Below are 20,074 nucleotides of genomic sequence, written 5' to 3' on the forward strand. Positions count from 1 at the left end.
CAATCGCGGTCGTCGATGTTTCTCGCTAATCCTTTTTCAGTATGTTATGCGCTTGTCATGGAAGGTTTCGTCGTTTGCTTTTAATTTATATGCTTATAAATTGAATAAATTTATCAATTTATAAATTGATATATAAATTTATAAATTGATATGCTTACAAAAGTGATAAATCTACCATTTTGCATTGTAAAACAGACTTTTTCGAGTGTGTTAACGGAACAAAGTGACTTTATTGTTGACAAGTTCTTTCTAACCCCTACAAAAATATGGCTACGAATAACAAGAGAAATGTGAAAATATCAAAGAAGGTGATGATATTAGCGAATAAAATTGAGTTATTAAATAAAATTTCTAATAGTGAAAGTGTCTTCTCAGTGGCAAAACATAAAATCAATAAGTCAACGGTATGATCAATCAAAAAATCGGAAGAAAAAAATCCGCCGTAGTGTCCATGAAAACGCGCTAATTGCTTCAAAAATTTGCTCTCATACTGTAACTCGTGATGTTAAATTAGAAAAAAATGGAAAAGGCTTTAAATCTGTGGATAGAAGACCGAACTCAAAATAAAATTCCGTTAAGTTCACTCATCATTCGTGAAAAGGCAAAACTCCTTTATCAACACTTTAGCGAAACTGGTGATAGCACTGGCAGGATAAGTTTTTTAGCCAGCAAAGACGCTGGTTTGAAAGATTTGTTTGAAATTTCTAATAAATATTACATTTATTATTAAATTGTTTCTTATTTTCATTTCGATGCCATATGCTTTGCATTTCACTATGTACATAGTCATATTATGAAGGTACATATAATACATACATAGACAAAATTTTAGACTAGTTTTTCTTATATATTTCATACTTTGGAACGGAACCCCTTTATTACTATGGGAGCCGTAACTCAGTATTCGCGTTTTCGGTATTCGCGACATTTCTCAGGAACGTAACCCTTGCGAATAGTGGGGGGTTTACTGTATCTCTGAGAGTGGATTTTCAATGCTTCTTCATAGCCAAAAAAAGGCAAGAAACAGACGGAATGTTGAGGATGACATGAGGTTGGCTTTAGCAAACACTGAGCCTCGAATTTTGAAGCTCGTTGTCCAGATGCAAGTACAACCATTGCATTAAATATTATGTTAATTAAACATTAAGTTAGAATTATATTCTGAAAAATCTATTTTTAATGTGTTTTCTTTACCCTATTAAATATGCCTTTATGCAAATATGGCGGGGGTCGCAGGTTACTTGGCTATTATAAAAGAGGTCACAACTCGAAAAAGGTTGGGAAAAACTGATCTAGTGCATTTTAACGATTTGAATTGGTTCTTTGAAATTAAAGCAGCTGACTTCCACTAATCAGTGATCATGTCAACCGGCACCTACTTATTTCACTTTACGATGGGATGGGCTTACGATTTTCTTCGACTGGACCACATGGTCCCTCCTTTCAGCCAATAGCAGTGTTTGTAAACAGCTGTGCGTGTTTTGTTTTTGCCTCCTTTAGTTGAAGTGATTTTTTTGTGATGTGATTTAATCAATGTATTAGTTTTAATCAATGTGTACAATTTCCATTATAAAAATCACCTTTGAGAGAGATAAATAGCTTAGAAGTTGAAAATTTCAACTTCTGAGGTCTTGGAACGAATTATCAAAAGACAATGAGTTCATATGATATTTTCACAATGGAATGGATCAATATCGTAAAGTGGGGGGATCCACTGTACTTTATGACTGCATGTGATTGCATGGTGTAAAAGTTCCCACTGAAAAATGATGTTCTGAGGTAGCACAAATTTCATCAGTAGGCAGTGCATCATTTGCAAACTTGAAATTTTTTGGAGTTTCCAGTACTTGTTAAAGATGAAGCAAATGTTTTGAAGCATTAGTTCTGCATTTTTGTGTGAGGACCTACCAGATGCTATTATGAAAGAATTATTTGATGTATGGTGGTCTAAAACATTTGCTTCATCAGGTTGGGGGAACTGACAAGTGCACAAGGAAGCTTGAAATATAAAATTATCCCAAGTCATGCTTGGCACTTTAACAATTCTTTTTAACAAATTAGAGTGAGAGAATATTTAGCCAGGTTAGAGAAACAAATAATCTAAGTTCAGACCTTCTCTTTCTGGTGAAGCTTTGGAAGTGTGCCTGTCAGCTAAGTCTAGATGGCAGATTCATTGTTATGACAAAACTTTGACTCGACATTTCTGATAAGGGCAACATCCGCAACAGTATCTTTCTTGAAGCAATCAAAACCAGTTGATGTCAAATTGAATATTGAAACAGAAATCCACGGAGAAAATGTTAGGTAAGCTAATGTTTAAAAGCATGCTCTATTGGTAAGTAATACTATGGCTATATTTTAAATAAAATGTTATTTTGCTAGTGAAATTTAATTCCTAGTGCTGGGGTTGGATAAAACTTTTTTTTTTTTTTTTTTTTTCCCAAGAAACACTTCTGCTTCTGGCAAAGAAAATAAAAAAAGCTGTCTTACTCCTGCTGACAAATGCCTATTCTCCAGCTTTTTCAAGTTCAAAAGTTGGCAGCTATATACTCCCATATCTTACTTTACAGTAATCAATTTTTTTTTAACAGGACTGATGGTATTAAAGATATGTGGTCATATTATCCAATGTAGTGTCAGTCAAGAATAAAATTTTAATACGTGCCATTTTAAAGTGGTTATTTTTTTTAATAAATGAAAACCCCAAGTAGTAAAGGTATTAGCACTACAGTATTTAGTACTATACAAAAAGAAAATAGGAAATCGGGTGAATATAATATAAAGAGAAATTGAGGAAAATTATTATATAGCCATTGCAAGTTACTATTGGGTGAACACTAATTTTAGATAGCATTAGTAGAGGCATTTGATGCAAGAAAGCAAGCTTATGCAGCATCAGCCAAAAAAAAAAAAAAACCCCACTTCCACTTCACCCCTCTGTTCGTTCCAAATACCTGTCCAGCTAAGCCTTAAACTTATTTAGGCTATCAACCTCCACCACAAGGGATGGAAGTCTGTTCCACCAACCAACCACCCGCTGGCTAAAGGCAAATTTCCTCACTTCTATCCTACATCTGTCTTTCCTCAATTTGAATTTATGCCCTCTTAGGTGATTTTTCTGAGCTAGAGGAAGAATCCCATCAGCATTGAGCATGCTTAAACCATTCAAGGCTTTATACACCTCTATCAGATCACCTCGCTGGTGCCGTCTCCAGACACTGTAATTTGCAAAACTTAAGCCTTTCTTCGTAAGAGCACCCCCTTTGTTCCATTCACTAATCTTGTTGCCCTTCTCTGTACTCGTTCCAGCAGCTCTACATCCTTCTTGAAATGAGGCCTCCAGACCTGTATACAGTACTCTAGGTGTGGCCTGACCATTGCCTTATACAATTGAATAATCACCTCCTTATCCCTGCTGGAAAAATTCCTGTATATCATTGACAATACTACATGAGCTACTCTTGCGGCCCGTCTGCATTGCTCATAGAACTTCATATCTGCCTGCACAATTACCCACAGGTCCTCTTCATTCTCTACCACTGTCAGTGTAGTACCACAGAGTTGATACGTTGCTCTGGGGTTGCTGTTTCCCATGTGTAGTACTTTACATTTGTCAATGTTAAACTTCATTTGCCACCTCTCAGCCCATCTGCTCAACCTTTCAAGATCCTGTTTCAGCAGCATAGTGTCAGTAGTGTCCTTGACAACCCTGCCAACCTTTGTATCATCTGCAAACTTGGACATTAAACTTGATATCCCATCATCAATATCATTCATAAACACCGAAAACAACAACGGACTCAACACTGAACCCTGAGGAACTCCACTAATAACATTAGTCCACGTTGAGCAGTGTCCATTGATTACCACTCTCTGTCTTCTGCCACTCAACCATCCCCTTATCCATAGCAGCAATTTGCCTCCAATGCCACACTGCTCCAATTTGTGCAGCAGTCTTCCATGTGCAACAGTATCAAAAGCCTTTCTAAGATCCAAGTATATAATATCAAAGTTATTCCCTGCATCCAGTTCTTTTGTGACTGCACCATAATATCCAATCAAGTTGGTCAGGCAAGACTTCCCCTTAACAAAACCATGCTGTGTCTGAGCTATAACTGAAGTCTTGTCTAAATGATCCTGCAGTGCTTCTTTAACCAGTGCCTCCATTAATTTTCCTTGAACAGAAGTTAAGCTCACAGGTCTATAATTACTTGTGTCAGCCTTTGATCCTCCTTTGTGAATTGGGGTCACATTTGCACATTTCCAGTGTATGGGTACCTCCCCTGAGTCCAAGGAAGCTCTCATAATTATGGCTAAGGGTTTGCTTACTTCCTTTGCTGCCTCCTTTAATATAACTGGATAGATCCCATCCACCCCGGGTGCCTTTCTTGTGTTTATCTTCAACAGTTTCTCCTCCACTTTACTCCCAGTTATTTCAAGATTCTGTAGCTTACTGCTAGAGTTGAATACACCTCTGGCATTCCCCTTGCTGAATAACTCCTCATGTGTGAATGTCGATGCAAAATATTCATTTAGTTTGTTAGCTACCTGAGCAGGATCATCAACAGTTGACCCATCAATATCAAGTGGACCAATCTGATTCATCCCCTTCCTTCTAGAGTTAACATAAGTAAAGAACTCTTTGCTGTTTTTCTTTGCATCCCTTGCCAAGGATTTCTCGTAATCTGCCTTTGCCTGCCTAACCTCCTTTGTAACCTGGTTGCATATCAACTTGTATCTATCATAGGCTTCTGTGTCATGTGTTAATTTGTAAGTATCCCATGCATTTTTCTTCTCTGCCATATGCCTCATTAGTTCATCTGACATCCATTTTGGCCTAAACCTTGAACAATATATCTTAGTTGGTATGTAAAGCCTAGTAGCTTCCAAGATAAGTTCTTTGAATGCTTCCCATTTTGAATTTGCTGTTGGTAACATCATCAGTTGGTCCCACTGTATAGAATTTAAATACTGTCTCAGTCCATCGTAGTCGCCTTTACGGAAGCAATAACCCTTCCCTTTACCCCTAATGGTAGTTACCTCTTTGAGTAAATCCCACTTCAGCACATTGTGATCACTGCCACCTAGTGGTTCGTTTATCTGCAGATTCTTAATGCACGAAGAATCACTGCTGATAATCAAATCAAGAGTATTACTCCCTCTAGTTGCCTCCCGAACATGCTGATGTAGAAAACAATCATCCAATAAATCCACAAAAGCCCTGCTAGTGTGTGAGTAACCAGCCCCCAAATTCCAGTCAATATCTGGGAAATTAAAATCTCCCATTATAAGACTCTCTGATTTACTGGCCCACTCTATTTCCCTGTACAGTTCCTTATTATACTCATCAGAGTCATTAGGCCTATAGCACACTCCTACTCTCAGTTTTGATCTCCCAATGCTTATGTCACACCAAACTGACTGGACACTGCACTGTCCAGCGATGTCGACTGGCTTCACTTCCTTGGTTTTTATGTGTTTCTTAACTAATAGCATAACCCCTCCCCCCTTCCTGTCTATCCATTCTGTAGACGTTGTACTCCCCAAATTGCAGTTCTGCATCCCTTATATCTGTGTGACACCACGTCTCTGATATCCCAACAATATCTGCCTTTGATGTTTTGAGCAATACCTCAAATTCATCAAATTTATTTACTAAACTCCTAGCATTGGTGTACACGCAAGTATACATGCACCTGTTCTTTTTCTTAGCTCCACTAACACAACCCATGTGTTTACTTGTACCGCAATGGCTCCCAGCAGTCTCTAAAATACCATGCATCTTGTTTTTCAGGCTTCTGCTCATTCTAATAGAAGCAGTGCAAGAATCTCTTTCACCTCTGCCAGTGGCTACTGTCAATCTATTGGTCTTTGTCTCCCCCCAAGCTAGCAGTTTTCCGACCCACCTAACACTGCCTCGATAGCATCAGCAAATATTCTTGCACCCTTTCTATTTAAGTGTATCCCATCCCTGTAGAAGCAATCTCTCCTGTTAACAAGTACAGTCCAGGCTGAAAAAAAATTCTACCCCTTGAGCCTTGCACAATATTTCCAGGGCCGAATTGATCGACAAGGCTCTCATCATATACTCCCTCCTATCGTGTCTGGGCAGAATTGCAGACACTTTCAAATTCAACCCTAATTCTTAGCTTTTGTTCAACAGTGACCTGTACTTGTTAAGTAATTCTGTCGGTCTCCTACTCTTAATATCATTAGTGCCAACGTGTACAACTATATCACCTTTTGTGTCCTTAAAAGATGATATTCGCTGTACAACGTCATCAACCTTTGCCCCTGGCAGACATACCCTGGTCCTGTTCCACCTATCTTTTTTACAAAGCATGTTCCCCGTTTCCCTGACAATAGAGTCACCAACAACTACTAGTTCCTTCGGGTATATCATGTGTACCCGATAAAAGGGTATATCATGTGTTCAGCATGAACTTCATGCCTTCCTAACATTTTAACTTTCCTAACTTAATACCTTTTAAAATGCTGTTGTGTAATCACTTTCTAATAGTTTTTTTTTTTCCCCCCTCAACAAAAAAAAAAAAAAAAAAATTCCATTAGAGTATAAGTTGCTTCACAAGAAACGGTTTGGGTGACTTGCAGAATGATAGGAATGGTATGTATAAGTTGTAATGGAAGATTAGTGTCACTCCACAGAAGTTTATTAGAATTTAGTGTTCTGAAAGTGACAATGCCGAGAGACATGAAGGTTAAAATTTGAAAACTTTCAAACCTGATTATTGCTAATTTTCTGGGTACTTTGCAGAAATGATGTGAAGAATGTATGTTTTCTAAATGTATTTGTAATGATTCTGAAGTGCAGTGGTGTTTTTATTTTACTAAGATAAATGTGTGGTTTATTGGAGTATATGGAACTGATATGAAGTAAACATAGTATGTAATATTAATGAAGTGTTGAAACATTATTTACCATACATTTATGTTTGAATGGCAGTGTCTTCCAGCAATCTTCATTCACATTTTACAATGTTGAACTGGTTAGGTTCCTTAGGTTTTCAGGATGGAATATGCCTGATAGGCCATATGTATCAATAAATGTGTGCATTGTGTGTAGCATTAGCATTAGTAGAGGCATTTGATGCAAGAAAGCAAGCTTATGCAGCATCAGCCAAAAAAAAAAAGAGAAAGTAACATAAATAAAAATAACCACTTCCACTTCACCCCTCTGTTCGTTCGAAATACCTGTCCAGCTGAGCCTTAAACTTATTTAGGCTATCAACTTCCACGACAAGAGATGGAAGTCTGTTCCACCTACCAACCACCCGCTGGCTAAAGGCAAATTTCCGCACATCTATCCTACATCTGTCTTTCCTCAATTTGAATTTATGCCCTCTCAGGTGATTATTCTGAGCAAGAGGAAGAATCCCATCAGCATTGAGCATGCTCAAACCATTCAAGGCTTTGTACACCTCTATCAGATCACCTCGCTGGTGCCTAGTTTCCAGACACTGTAATTCGCAAAACTTAAGCCTTTCTTCGTAAGAGCACCCCTTTGTCCCATTCACCAATCTAGTTGCCTTCTCTGTACTCGTTCCAGCAGCTCTACATCCTTCTTGAAATGAGGCCTCCAGGCCTGTATACAGTACTCTAGGTGTGGCCTGACCATTGCTTTATACAAGGGAATAATCACCTCCTTATCCCTGCTAGAAAAATTCCTATATATCATTGACAATACACCATGAGCTACTCTTGCAGCCCGTCTGCACTGCTCAGAGAACTTCATATCTGCCTGCACAACCACGCCCAGGTCCTTTTCATTCTCTACCACTGTCAGTGTAGTACCACAGATTTGATACGTTGCTCTGGGGGTTGCTGTTTCCCATATGTAGTACTTTACATTTGTCAATGTTAAACTTCATTTGCCACCTCGAAGCCCATCTGCTCAACCTTTCCAAATCCTGTTGCAGTAGCATAGTGTCAGTAGTGTCCTAGACAACCCTGCCAACCTTCGTATCGTCTGCAAACTTGGACATTAAGCCTGATATACCATCATCAATATCATTTATAAATACAGAAAACAAAGGACCCATTACTGAACCCTGAGGGACTCCACTAATAACATTAGTCCACGATGAGCAGTGTCCATTGATTACCACTCTCTGTCTTCTCCCCCTCAACCACCCCTTTATCCATAGCAGCAATTTGCCTCCAATACCACACTGCTCCAATTTGTGCAGCAGTCTTCCATGTGCAACAGTATCAAAAGCCTTTCTAAGATCCAAGTATATAATATCAAAGTTATTCCCTGCATCCAGTTCTTTTGTGACTGCATCATAGTATCCAATCAAATTGGTCAGGCAAGACTTACCCTTAACAAAACCATGCTGTGTCCTAGCTATAACTGAAGTCTTGTCTAGATGATCCTGCAGTGCTTCTTTAACCAGTGCCTTCATTAATTTTCCGGGAACAGAAGTTGAACTCGGTCTATAATTACTTGTGTCAGCCTTTGATCCCCCTTTGTGAATTGGGGTCACATTTGCACATCTCCAGTCCGTGGGTACCTCCCCTGAGTCCAAGGAAGCTCTCATAATTATGGCTAAGGGTTTGCTTACTTCCTTTGCTGCCTCCTTTAATATAACTGGATAGATCCCATCCACCCCAGGTGCCTTTCTTGTGTTTATCTTCAACAATTTCTCCTCCACTTTGCTCTCAGTTATTACAAGATTCTCTAGCTTACTGCTAGAGTTGAATACACCTCTGGCATTCCCCTCGCTGAATAACTCCTCATGTGTGAATGTCGATGCAAAATATTCATTTAGTTTGTTAGCTACCTGAGCAGGGTCATCAACAGTTGACCCATCGATCTCAAGTGGACCAATCTGATTCATCCCCTTCCTTCTAGAGTTTACATAAGTAAAGAACTCTTTGCTGTTTTTCTTCGCATCCCTTGCCAAGGATCTCTCGTAATCTGCCTTCGCCTGCCTAACCTCCTTTGTAACTTGGTTACAGATCAACTTGTATCTATCATAGGCGTCTGTGTCACGTGTTAATTTGTATGTATCCCATGCATTTTTCTTCTCTGCCATATGCCTCATTAGTTCAACTGACATCCATGTTTAGGAATAAGTAGGTTAGTTGGAAGCTCTGAAACTTGGATAGCTTTTGTTGATGAAGTTGTTTCCTCTTTGTGTGAAAACATCCTATGGGATAGAGGAGTTCTTTGAAGAACATGTCTTAAAACAGCACTACTTTAAAAAAAGATAAAATGGACATTTTCACTTTTAATTCTTATGTTGCATAAAACATTTCACTCAACATGGTGTTTGATTGTTCTATGCAAAGAAAGTACTATGTTTATAAACATGAAATATATAGTCATGTGTTGCTGCATCCTTGCATTTAGCTTTTTCTTTTAATTATATTAACATACATTACTGTTTGTTAGGTGTAAGAAGTTGTTAGGGTCACTGTATTTACACATATTATGAGTATTAATAAGTGTAAATATCTTATTTTAGTTGTGTTAAAGAAGACCAAACCTTGTTTAACACTACCAGAATTACTGTACATTCAAACTAGACAACAGTTTCGTAAGTGGGTGACAGTTGTGGCATATTTCATGTTGGATTCTGTGAGATTACTTTTGGTGGTAGTGTTAGATGTCATGTCACTTTATATCATGTATACTGCTATGTAAACATATACAGTTAGCATGTTATACATGTTTGTGGATGAAACTTAAAGTGCTTTCATCTGGAGTAGTTTTTATAACCACTTAATATATCTTTCATTTTGTAGTCAAATTTGCAAGAATACTTCTCCAGCTTGACACTGAGAATTGTAATGTTACTGGTATCAGTACTCATTCAGTTTGTCAGCAACTTGAACAGGATCATCAACAGTTAAACCATTGATATAAAATAGACAATGTGATTCAACTACTTCCTTCTACTGTTAATATGCATATATAATGTCAGTGTAGATACACCATAGATTACTCTTAAGAAACTATGATGGTAGTGTGGTAAGTATCATTTGCTCTGTATCTCATATTGTGCCCTTCCTTCACAATGAGTTGCTATGTATTGCATTACCTCAAATAAGTAATGCTTCACTAATAGAGAAGACTATTGTTACTTATTCTCAGTGAGTACCACCACCCAGATGGCACTGTTTCAAAGCTATTGGCTCTTAACATATTATGCCTTGTTGCATTTAGTTATTTTTAACTGTTAATATGCATAGAGAAATCTTTGCTGCTTTTCTTGGAATTCTTTGCTAGAGACTTCTTGTAACCTGCCTTAGCTCACATAACCTCTGTTGTGACTTGATTACTAGACTAGTTTATATCTATCATAGGCTTCTGTATCACCTGATATGTGGCTGCTTTGGATACAAACTAGAATTTTATTATTTTTCTTAAGCCTGCATTTTTTCTGGTTTGTCCTTTCAATAAAACTTGATTCTCAGATGAGTCAAATTCAACATAAGTCAAGTCTTTCATGTTATAACTGGCTTAAGATCAGGGCTAAAACTAGGAATTCTTTTGCATGAGGTTGCCGACCGGGCTAGCCGAGTGGGTAAAGTACCTGCCCGGCAACCCAAAGGTCGCGGGTTCGATTCCCGCCTCGGGCTTGGATCAAAGTACTGCAAAAACCTTGGGAGGTGCAATATGGCCACAGAAGCCGATGCGCCAACAACTACCAAATCAAAAAAAAAAAAAGCATGAGGTTAGATGTTAAGGTGCTAGATTTATATCTGGTGTGGGATACAATCTGCAAAACATGTGATCCCAGTGTTTATTTTAAAAGCAAACTCAAAAATGATCAAAGAAAAATATAATTTATCAGAATTATATTATATAATTTATTAATTAAAAATAAATTATATTTTAATAAATATAATTTATTTATAATTGACAAATAATAGTTTATAAACAATACTGGAAGTGTCCTCCATTGTCAGCAATACATGAATCCACTCTTCTGATCATGTTGCAAGCAACACGACAGAATTTGTGTTGATAGATGCCTGTATTTTTTAGTGTTTTCTTTGAGCTGCCATACTTCATGGATTGATCACGTAAGCTCTCTGCTTTAATGACCACATAAAAATAAGTCTGGGGATGCTAAATCAGGAGGTCTAGGTGGCCAATAGTTCTTGTGATACAATTCAATCCCCAAAAAATTTGCAAAATTTCAATGGTTGAGCATGGTCAGTATGTCAGGTTATACCATCTTGTTGGAGCTAGATATCTCCTTCATTTTCTTCTAGCTATGCAATAAACTGCATTATGATGTCTTGGGGCTGACATCAGAGGTGACAATTTGTTCAAAAAATATGGGCCTAATATACCCTTCTTCAAGATATTCCACACCAAACAGATTATTTTTTGTGTAAGGAGGTTTTGTAGATATTCAGCAACTCCTTATTCTTCAATTTTTACTGTTGTTATAGCCACTAAAGTGAAACCACAATTTGCCAGTGAAATAAATTTATCCAGAATTTCAGTGTCTTCATTGCAAAGTAAACTTTTAAACCAGTGATAATACCATAATCTCATGCATACTGTTGATTTGGTATTGGAAAAGTTTCAGTGTTTCCTTGCAATGAAATGAGTAATATCCCACTAAGTAATATCCCACTTTTGGAATGTGAAATGTCAAGAGAAATGGCCTCAGTTTCACCAAACGTTTCCATTGAATTTGTCTATAGATGGGTAACATAAGCCAGATTATCACCAGTGGAATGACACTGACGGAATCCATACTGGCAATCGTTGATCAGATGAAAGATTTCCAGATAATTTTAAGAGTTGGTGGTTAATTGATTTCTCCATTACTTTACAAAGAGTAGAAGTAATCACCATGGGGCGATAATTGGATGGGAGGGATTTGTTACCCTTTTTAGGAACTGGCTGGATATGTGCAAATTTCCAAGCAGAAGAAAAAACACCTGGAATAAGAAAGTGAAAAAAGATGACACAAAACAGGAGTAAGCTCAGGACCTGGAGTTTTCTTAGCATCAGATTCATCAAAATCCTTTTGACAGACGCCCACAGGAGGCATTGAATGGAGAGTGCTGGGAATGGTTTGAGGTGATTTACCAAGATCATCAATACATGAGTTGGAAGAAAAATAGGGTGCTAGCAGGTCAGCTTTATCTCTGGCTGATGTGGTAACAGAACCATCTGGTTTTGTCAGAGGTGGGAACAGATGGGCAAAAATTGCGGCCAAATAGCTTTGGCAAGAGAACAGAATGCTCAGCTACCATTTGGACTAAAAGCAAGCATTTCTACTTGTAGCCTGAGCAAAATCTAATTTGGCGTTATTAATAACTGCTTTACAAAGTTTAAATAATACTTAATAATAATTTTTTTACTACGCAATGTCGCTTATAAAAGTGTAGTACTGGAAATATTTTATAATAAAAATTCAGAAATATTAAACGATTTCAGAGAATATAGGCTTAGTGGTTTGCATTAAAAATATTGTTAAAAGGGGTTCACGATAAAAATATTACATTGAAAGGGGTTCGCGAGTCCAAAAAGGTTGGGAACCGCTCCTTCATTAGATTGTACTTAATGCAAATAATGGGGGAACCTCCTTATGTATTACAGCAGCATTATTACCTTTTTCAATTTTTACGTTCCCAATCATCATCATCATCAGCCATTTTCAATCCACTGCAGGATGAAGGCCTCACCATCAACTTTCTGGTTCCTTCTGTTTTGAGCACTGGCCATCCATTTACTACCCACAAACTCATGAATTTCATCTATCCATCTCCGCCTTTGTCTTCCAGCTCCTCTTGGGTACCATTCTGTTATTTTCTTAGTCCATCTGTCATCATGTCTTCGAGCTATGTCTCCTGCCCAAGACCATTTTAGTTCTTTAGTTTTGATAAGAATGTCCTTTACTTGAGTTTTCTGCCTAATCCATGTGTTTTTCTTCTTATCTAACAGTCTGATTCCCAATATAATTCGTTTTCTTTTCTGTGTAGTTCTCGGCTTCTCTTCCATTCTTTTGTTGAGTGCCCAAGTTTCACTTCCATAAATGATGGTGGGGAGTATACATTGGTTCATTATTTTACGTTTCAGACAAACTGGGATATTGCTCCTCGGTATGTGGCTATATTTCCTGAATGCTACCCATCCAAAATTTATTCTTCTCTTGACTTCCAGCCATTTATCATTATTACAGCTAATAACTTGTCCCAGATATATATATGACTCCACCTTTTCAGTTACTGCTCCTTCAATCATTATTTCCCTTTCTGTGGCATACTCGTTCATCATTACTTTTGTTTTAGCCATATTCATCTTTAGTCCAAAATCCTTACTAATTGTGCATAACTGATTAAGATTTTCCTCTAATTCTTTGGGATCGTGACTTATGACCACAGTGTCATCTGCAAATCGTAAATGGTTTAGATACTCTCTGTTTACACAGTCTAATCTTCTGAAGGCTTCCTCAAGGGCATCAGTAAACAGCTTCGGAGATATTGTGTCTCCTTGTCGAACTCCTTTCTCGATTTTAAATTTCATACTGTCTTTGTCTAGTCTTTTTTTTCCTCTCTCATGTAAACTCCAAACACGAGGTATTAGAATCTATAGTACTTGGTACTGTGCTTGGGTTGGAGGTTGAGAAGACGAAAAACGATATTTTTTAATACTGGACTTGAACTTCTGTAGACTTTAATTTTCAGGAAATACGTATGAAGGAAGGTTGTTCCAGAAAACGGCAGTTGAATGAATAAACAAGGAAGATGAGAAGTTTGTTCTGTGAGTTTGGAGTTGGACAGTAAATGGATGTTGGCTGGTGGCTGCACGTGTTTGGACTGTTTTGAATGAGAGAGTGGGAATTATAGAAGCCAATTCAGAAGAACAGTGGCCATGGAAGTATCTGTAGAAAAGGCATGCAGCAGAAACAATATGTCTATGAGACAGCGAGTGGAGAGACTCCTGTTAGAGATGAATCATTAATTAACCTAACTGCTCTCTTCTGAATGGAATCAAGAAGCCTGAGAGAGGTTTTGGGGGCACCACCCCAGATGTGGGAACAATATTCCAAGGCAGGGCAGATTTGTGATTTATACAGAGTGAGCAGCTGTTTGGAAGAAAAGTAACGCCAAGAGCGAAAGAGAAAACCAAGTTTTTTAGATGCAGAGGAAGCAATATTTGTAATGTGCTTGTGCCAAGAGAGATTAGAAGTCAGGGTAATCCCCAAAAGAGATGTATCATTTTGCCTAGAAATCGAAGTGTCACTAAAGGTAAGCATAGGAGCAGAAGAATCCTTTTTGTGAGATATAAGACAAGACTGAGTTTTAGAAGGGTTGAAATCAACTAAGTTGTCTTTGCCCCACTGGAGAATTACCTGAAGATTGGCATTTAAGGAATTCGTAGCGGATTTTCGAGAAATTGAAGCTGATTGAACAGGGCGAGGTTTCTCAAAGTGGAAAGTGGAATACAATGTGCTATCATCGGCAAAACTATGGATTGGATTTCCAGTCAATGGAAGAAGGTCATTAATATACAAGAGGAAAAGAGTGGAGGAAAGAACTGAACCTTGGGGGTGATCAGAGAAAAAACTGGATAACCAATTACTAAAAACAGTTGGCAAACCATAAGATGGAAGCTTGTTTTGAAGACCTTTATGCCAAACACGATCAAAAGCCTTTGAGATGTCAAGAGCAACTACTTGTGTTTCACCAAACCTTTCCATTGAATTAGTCCATAAATGGGTAACATAACATCACCAGTGGATCAACAATAGCGCAATCCATACTGGTGATCGTTGATCAGACAGAAAGTTTCTAGGTAGTTTAAGAGTTGGCGGTTAATTGATTTCTCCATTACTTTATAAAGAGTAGAAGTAATTGCAATGGGACGATAATTGGATGGGAGGGATTTGTCACCCATTTTAGGAACTGCCTGGATATGAGCAAATTTTCAAGCAGAAGGAAAAACACCTTTGGAATAAGAAAGTGAAAAAAAGGTGGCAAAGAATAGGAGTAAGTTCAGGAGCACAGGTTTTGAAAACAAGTGGAGCTGGAGCTTTCTTAGCATCAAGATTCGTCAAAATCCTTCTGACATCCTTTTGACGGAAGACCACAGGAGGCGTTGAATGGAGCACGTTGTGGGAATGATGGGAGGTGCTTTACCAAGATCATTAATATATGAGTTGGAAGGAAAATGGTGTGCTAGCAGGTCAGCTTTAACCTTGACTGAAGTGACAACAGAACCATCTGGTTTGAACAGAGGTGGGAGCAGAGATGGGCAAAAGTTGTGGCCAATAGCTTTGGCAAGGGACCAGAATGCTCACCTACCATTAGGGCAAGAAGCAAGTTTTCTACTCTTAGCCTGTTCAAACTCTAGTTTGGACTGATTAATAACTGCTTTACAATTGCTGCAAGCTTTGGTGTAAGAAGAAAATGAAACTGAAGAATTAGAAACAAGCCAATTACGATATGAAACATTCTTCTCTTGAACAGCCTTAGCGCATTTATTGGGAAACCAAGGTACAAAGTTATAGATCAGCACAATGAATATAACTTTCCATTATGTATAGCGTTCATATGACTCAGTTACAAAACAAGCAATATTTGATGCCCTAATCAGCCAAGGAGATAGAGCTTACGTCAGTATTTTCCAATCAATATATGAAAAGACGATGGCATCAATATGGGTCAACAATGATAAAGTTCAAATCAACATAGAAAAATGCTTCCAACAAGGAGAGAGAATTTCTCCAAAACTATTTTCTGCCTGTTTAAAATAAATTTTTTGCAAGCTAAATTTGGATAATAATGGACCCAAGATAAATGGAGATTACATAAATCACTTCTCATTTGCAGATGATATCATTCTCTTTTCCAGTAGGCGCCTCTGTAGCCAGGTGGGAAGGAGCAGCATTGCGTAGCACATGCTTCTTGATTAGACCGGGGTTCGAGCTCGTCACCACCAAACACGGAGGATGCGGAAAGGTCAGGGAGTGACCACCGCATATCCCGGAGCAATATGGCTTTAGTTGCTAATGCTCCTAAAAACCAAACAAACAAACAAGCAAACAAACTCTTTTCCAGTAATCTGGAAGAATTTGCAGCAAAACATTTAAGAACTGCAGCATGAAAGTTACAAGTTTGGTTTGAAGATGAATATCAAGAAAACACGGGTTACGTTCAACTTTACCAGACCAAAGAAAATTAGAAGTGGAAACGTGTTTACCTTGCACAAGATATTTCAACAGATGGAAATTGAACAGTGCATAAAATTGGGAAGGCAAGCATTTGGAAAGATTAATATAGTCTTCAGGACAAACTTGTCACTATCTCAAAGGAAACTTTTTTGATTAGCGTATCCTCCCTGTCCTAACACATGGTTACGAAACATAGACATTGAATGCCAAAGCTTTACAAAGACAGGATTACACAGAGAAGTATGGACTACTGAATTTTGAACATAACTAAAAGAAAAACGTGCATGGATTTGCCATCAAACCAAGGTCTATGACATCATCAAAAGAACAAACACTTAAATTGGAAATGGGCAGGTCACAAGAACCCATGATAGATAGGCCAAGCAAATTTTGGAATGGATACTGCTTGACTCTAAAAGACAAAGACAAGATGAGGTGGATCGATGAAATTTGCTTGTGTACAATGGCAACAGAAAGCCCAAGACTGAAGTTGCTGGAAATGTGTTGAGACGACCTTCATCTTGCAGTGGATGAAGATTATGATATAAATATTTTTTTAAAAAAATTATTAAAAATTGTTATTATGTATATTTGATACTATTAGTTACTTACATTTTTCAGAATTATTGCCAATTAATAAGCACGATACATAGTTTCTTGCAGTATAGTGACCCTTGTCAGAGAGAATATCAGGTTTTTGTTATCTGCCTTTTTCTTTTGTTTCTGATTTATTCTTGTTTTCAAGAATAAGTCAGAAACAAATAGTGCAAGACTGCAGATGTTTGTTGAACTAGTAGAAGAGAAACAAGTAACCTGAAACTGTAAATTTACAGATTCAGTGCATAGCTACCATGCCACTTCAAGCAAAAAAGCAAATAGTTGCATGGATAGTGGTGGGTAACTTGACAAGTTCTTGCATGCAGTTCTATATGAAAATTGTAACAAAAAAAAAAAAAAAAAAAAAACACTTCAGAAATGTTGCAGTAAAATTCTGATTATATTTTGGAAGGTAGAAAAATTTTTAATTGTTGATTAGCAGTTAACAGGGATGTTATTTTCAAGGTTTGCCTGTCAGGCGACTCACCACTGAATTAATATGCTAATACCCAAAGCTAGATATTTTGAATATGGATCTCTTATTTATACCTAAACATTAAACACAGTGTTATGTAAGTGGTGCCCTGAGGTAGTCTCCTTTCTTCCTTACTTATTGGTGCAGTACTGATAAAAGTAGAATAACATTCCAGTTCTTACTAATCAAAGCATGGCAGGAAGTGTGCATTTCTGTAATGTCAGTGGAGAGTGCAGGATTATAATCTCTACACAATCCCAAGTGGCATGAATAAGAACACCAGTATGTTATTTGATGAAGTGGTGCTATACAGAGTCATCAGGGAGAGGAGACGTGGGCCATGTGATGCAACAGATTGCTGGAGCGGGGAAGCTTTTCCAACCCATGACTGCAAGTTTTTCATAATAATCAGAAACACTGACATATAAGCAGATGCATAAAGTAGTTTACAAGAAGAGAATACAGCAGAGCCAGTGGAAGCAGTAACTAAAATAAATTTAAGTTTTAATACAAGTAGCTTTCAGAGTGATGAACCTCTTCCTCAGCAAGGGGAAGGGGTTCATCACCCTGAAAGCTACTTGTCATATTAAAACTTAATTAAATTTATTTTAGTTACTGCTTTCACTGTCTCTGCTGTATTCTCTTCTTCTAAACCATGGAAACCAGTGTCACAGGCCCATTCTCTTTCATGCATAAAGTAGTGTTTCAACTAAAATCTTATCTTGCACACCATTCTTTTGAGCCAGAACAGTTAGAATAAAAACTGAAAAAGCATCATTGTGTAGAAAATAATATATATTTTTCTCAAATCAAGTATTCATCAATATAAAGGGATAAGTATTTGAATACTAGCTCATGATGAAACGTATACAATATAGTGATAGCTGTTTATCATTACTGCAGTTTTTCAGAGGGAAAGGTTATCCAAAAGCCAAAAGGGTCCTAGTCATTCGAGCACAGCAGGAAAGGGACTATCAGGATATCCAGTTGGAATGTAAGCAAAGTAAAGACATCTTTTAGTTTGCTGTGGTATTTGAGCTGTGTGAAGATATCATTAATGGTTATAACCACTTAGTGCTTTTATATGCTACAAAAGCTTTTTTTTTTTTTTATTTACCCAAACAAATTTCTGATCCAAAACTATTGTTTTGATTGAAAGGTTGGTGTGTAAGACACTAATTCAGTTAACTCATTTTTATTTTCATATCCTGTATATATATATATATATATATATATATATATATATATATATATATATATATATATATATATATTGGCACCTCCGTAGCCAGGTGGGCAGGAGCAGCAGTGCATAGCACACGCTTCTTGATTATACCTGGGTTTGAGCCCGTGACCGCCAAATACGGAGGATGCGGAAAGGTCAGGGAATGACCACTGCATATCCCCGGAGCAATATGGCCTTAGTTGCTAATGCTCCTAAAAACCAAATAACAACAACATATCCTGTATAGTTTAAAATTCAATTTAGTGCTAATATTGCCTGTATGTATAATAGTATCAAGTCATCCCATAAGTTATCTTTTCCAGTTTTTAAAATAAGAATAAAGCTACATCAAAGTTTAATCAGGTGTGCATTTTCTGTAGTCTGCTTTGAAAGATAGGAAGGGTTTCTTGTTCTTTCTTGTGTTTTTGTGGCCAGCAGGATTTAAACTGCCTAGGAACTACTGTGGTCTTAATGTTCACAGTAGAAAACTTTAGTTTTCATCGTCTGTTTTCTTGGTGTTGCACTACTTTTAGTTGGTGTTGCCAAAAGTTTTATCTGACATTTATTTAAAAGCTGACCCTATATAACAGCCAGTGTGGCAACTTGTTGTTTTGTCAGGGCACACTTTCACTGAAAAAAAAAAAAAATATTAAGATTATGTTAATAATTATACAGATTTTTATGAGACACTTGTGTATACACAAAATGTATTTTGTTCCCGTGAACACTCATTCCATAATTTTAAAACTAGCATATCACTAACATGAACTTACCTTTTGAAAATATTTGATTTTGGTGTTACCTTTTTATCATAATATCTGTATCTTCCTCAGTATTTAACAATATTATTATAACTATAATAAGAATATTATTAGTGTTACGTAGTGATAGCTGGATTTTCATATTTTATTAAATGTAAAAAAATAATTAAAGTGTAAATATAAACATTAATAACAAATTAAATTTAATTTTGAAAATTGCGTAATCAGTGGACCTTGGTGCACAAGAGCCAATGTGGCCACAACCTTCCACGTTTTATCAGTTTTGGCTCCTGGCCAAAGAAAAAGAAAACAGGTTGGATATTCCTGCATTGCACTATTTCTATCCCATTCTTTTAAATTGCGCATCTGCCCCAGACGTTTGTCTCTTGCAAGTGGCAGATGATATGTTGTGGTGGCATAATTGCTTTCTAGATGAGCATAAAACCCACTACACTGTTATTATGGTGGATTTCAATGCTAAGGTTGGAAAAAGACAAAACAGTGCAGAAATGGGAACTATAGGAAATTTTGGAATTGGTGAAAGACTCGTGGAATTTTTAGAATCTCAAGGATTGTCATTAATGAACAGTTTTTTCAAGAAAAGGGTGAACAGAAAGTGGACATGGAAGAGTCCAAATGGATTAACAGTTAATGAAATAGACTTCATCCTCACTAACAGAAGATATATCGTGAATTATGTTACCATCCTGAATAAGGTAAATCACAGAATGGTAAGATGCACACTTGATGTAGATGTAGGAAAAAACTGACTCGAGTAAATAATACAAAGGTCTTTGAGATAACAGAAAAGGAGAAAAAGCAGTATGTACTGGAACTTAAGAACAAGTTT

General features: G+C 37.2%; 1 protein-coding gene across 4 annotated transcripts in view; it reads left to right on the plus strand.

Moving 5' to 3' along the window:
• The window catches only part of rin (ras GTPase-activating protein-binding protein 2), a 187,428-nt gene that overhangs the window by 18,982 nt on the left and 148,372 nt on the right, over positions 1 to 20,074 (plus strand). The window contains exon 2 of one of the 4 annotated variants that reach the window (XM_090389639.1): positions 18,142 to 18,232. The exons of the other annotated variants lie outside the window; for them this stretch is intronic. The gene's annotated coding sequence lies outside the window, so the exon portion shown is untranslated. The remainder of the gene's footprint in view (positions 1 to 18,141; positions 18,233 to 20,074) is intronic. 4 annotated transcript variants of the gene reach the window in all.

Source organism: Mastigoproctus giganteus, chromosome 2 (genome assembly GCF_048544385.1).
Source record: "Mastigoproctus giganteus isolate SK-2022 chromosome 2, ASM4854438v1, whole genome shotgun sequence".
In the NCBI taxonomy this organism is placed as follows: domain Eukaryota; kingdom Metazoa; phylum Arthropoda; class Arachnida; order Uropygi; family Thelyphonidae; genus Mastigoproctus; species Mastigoproctus giganteus.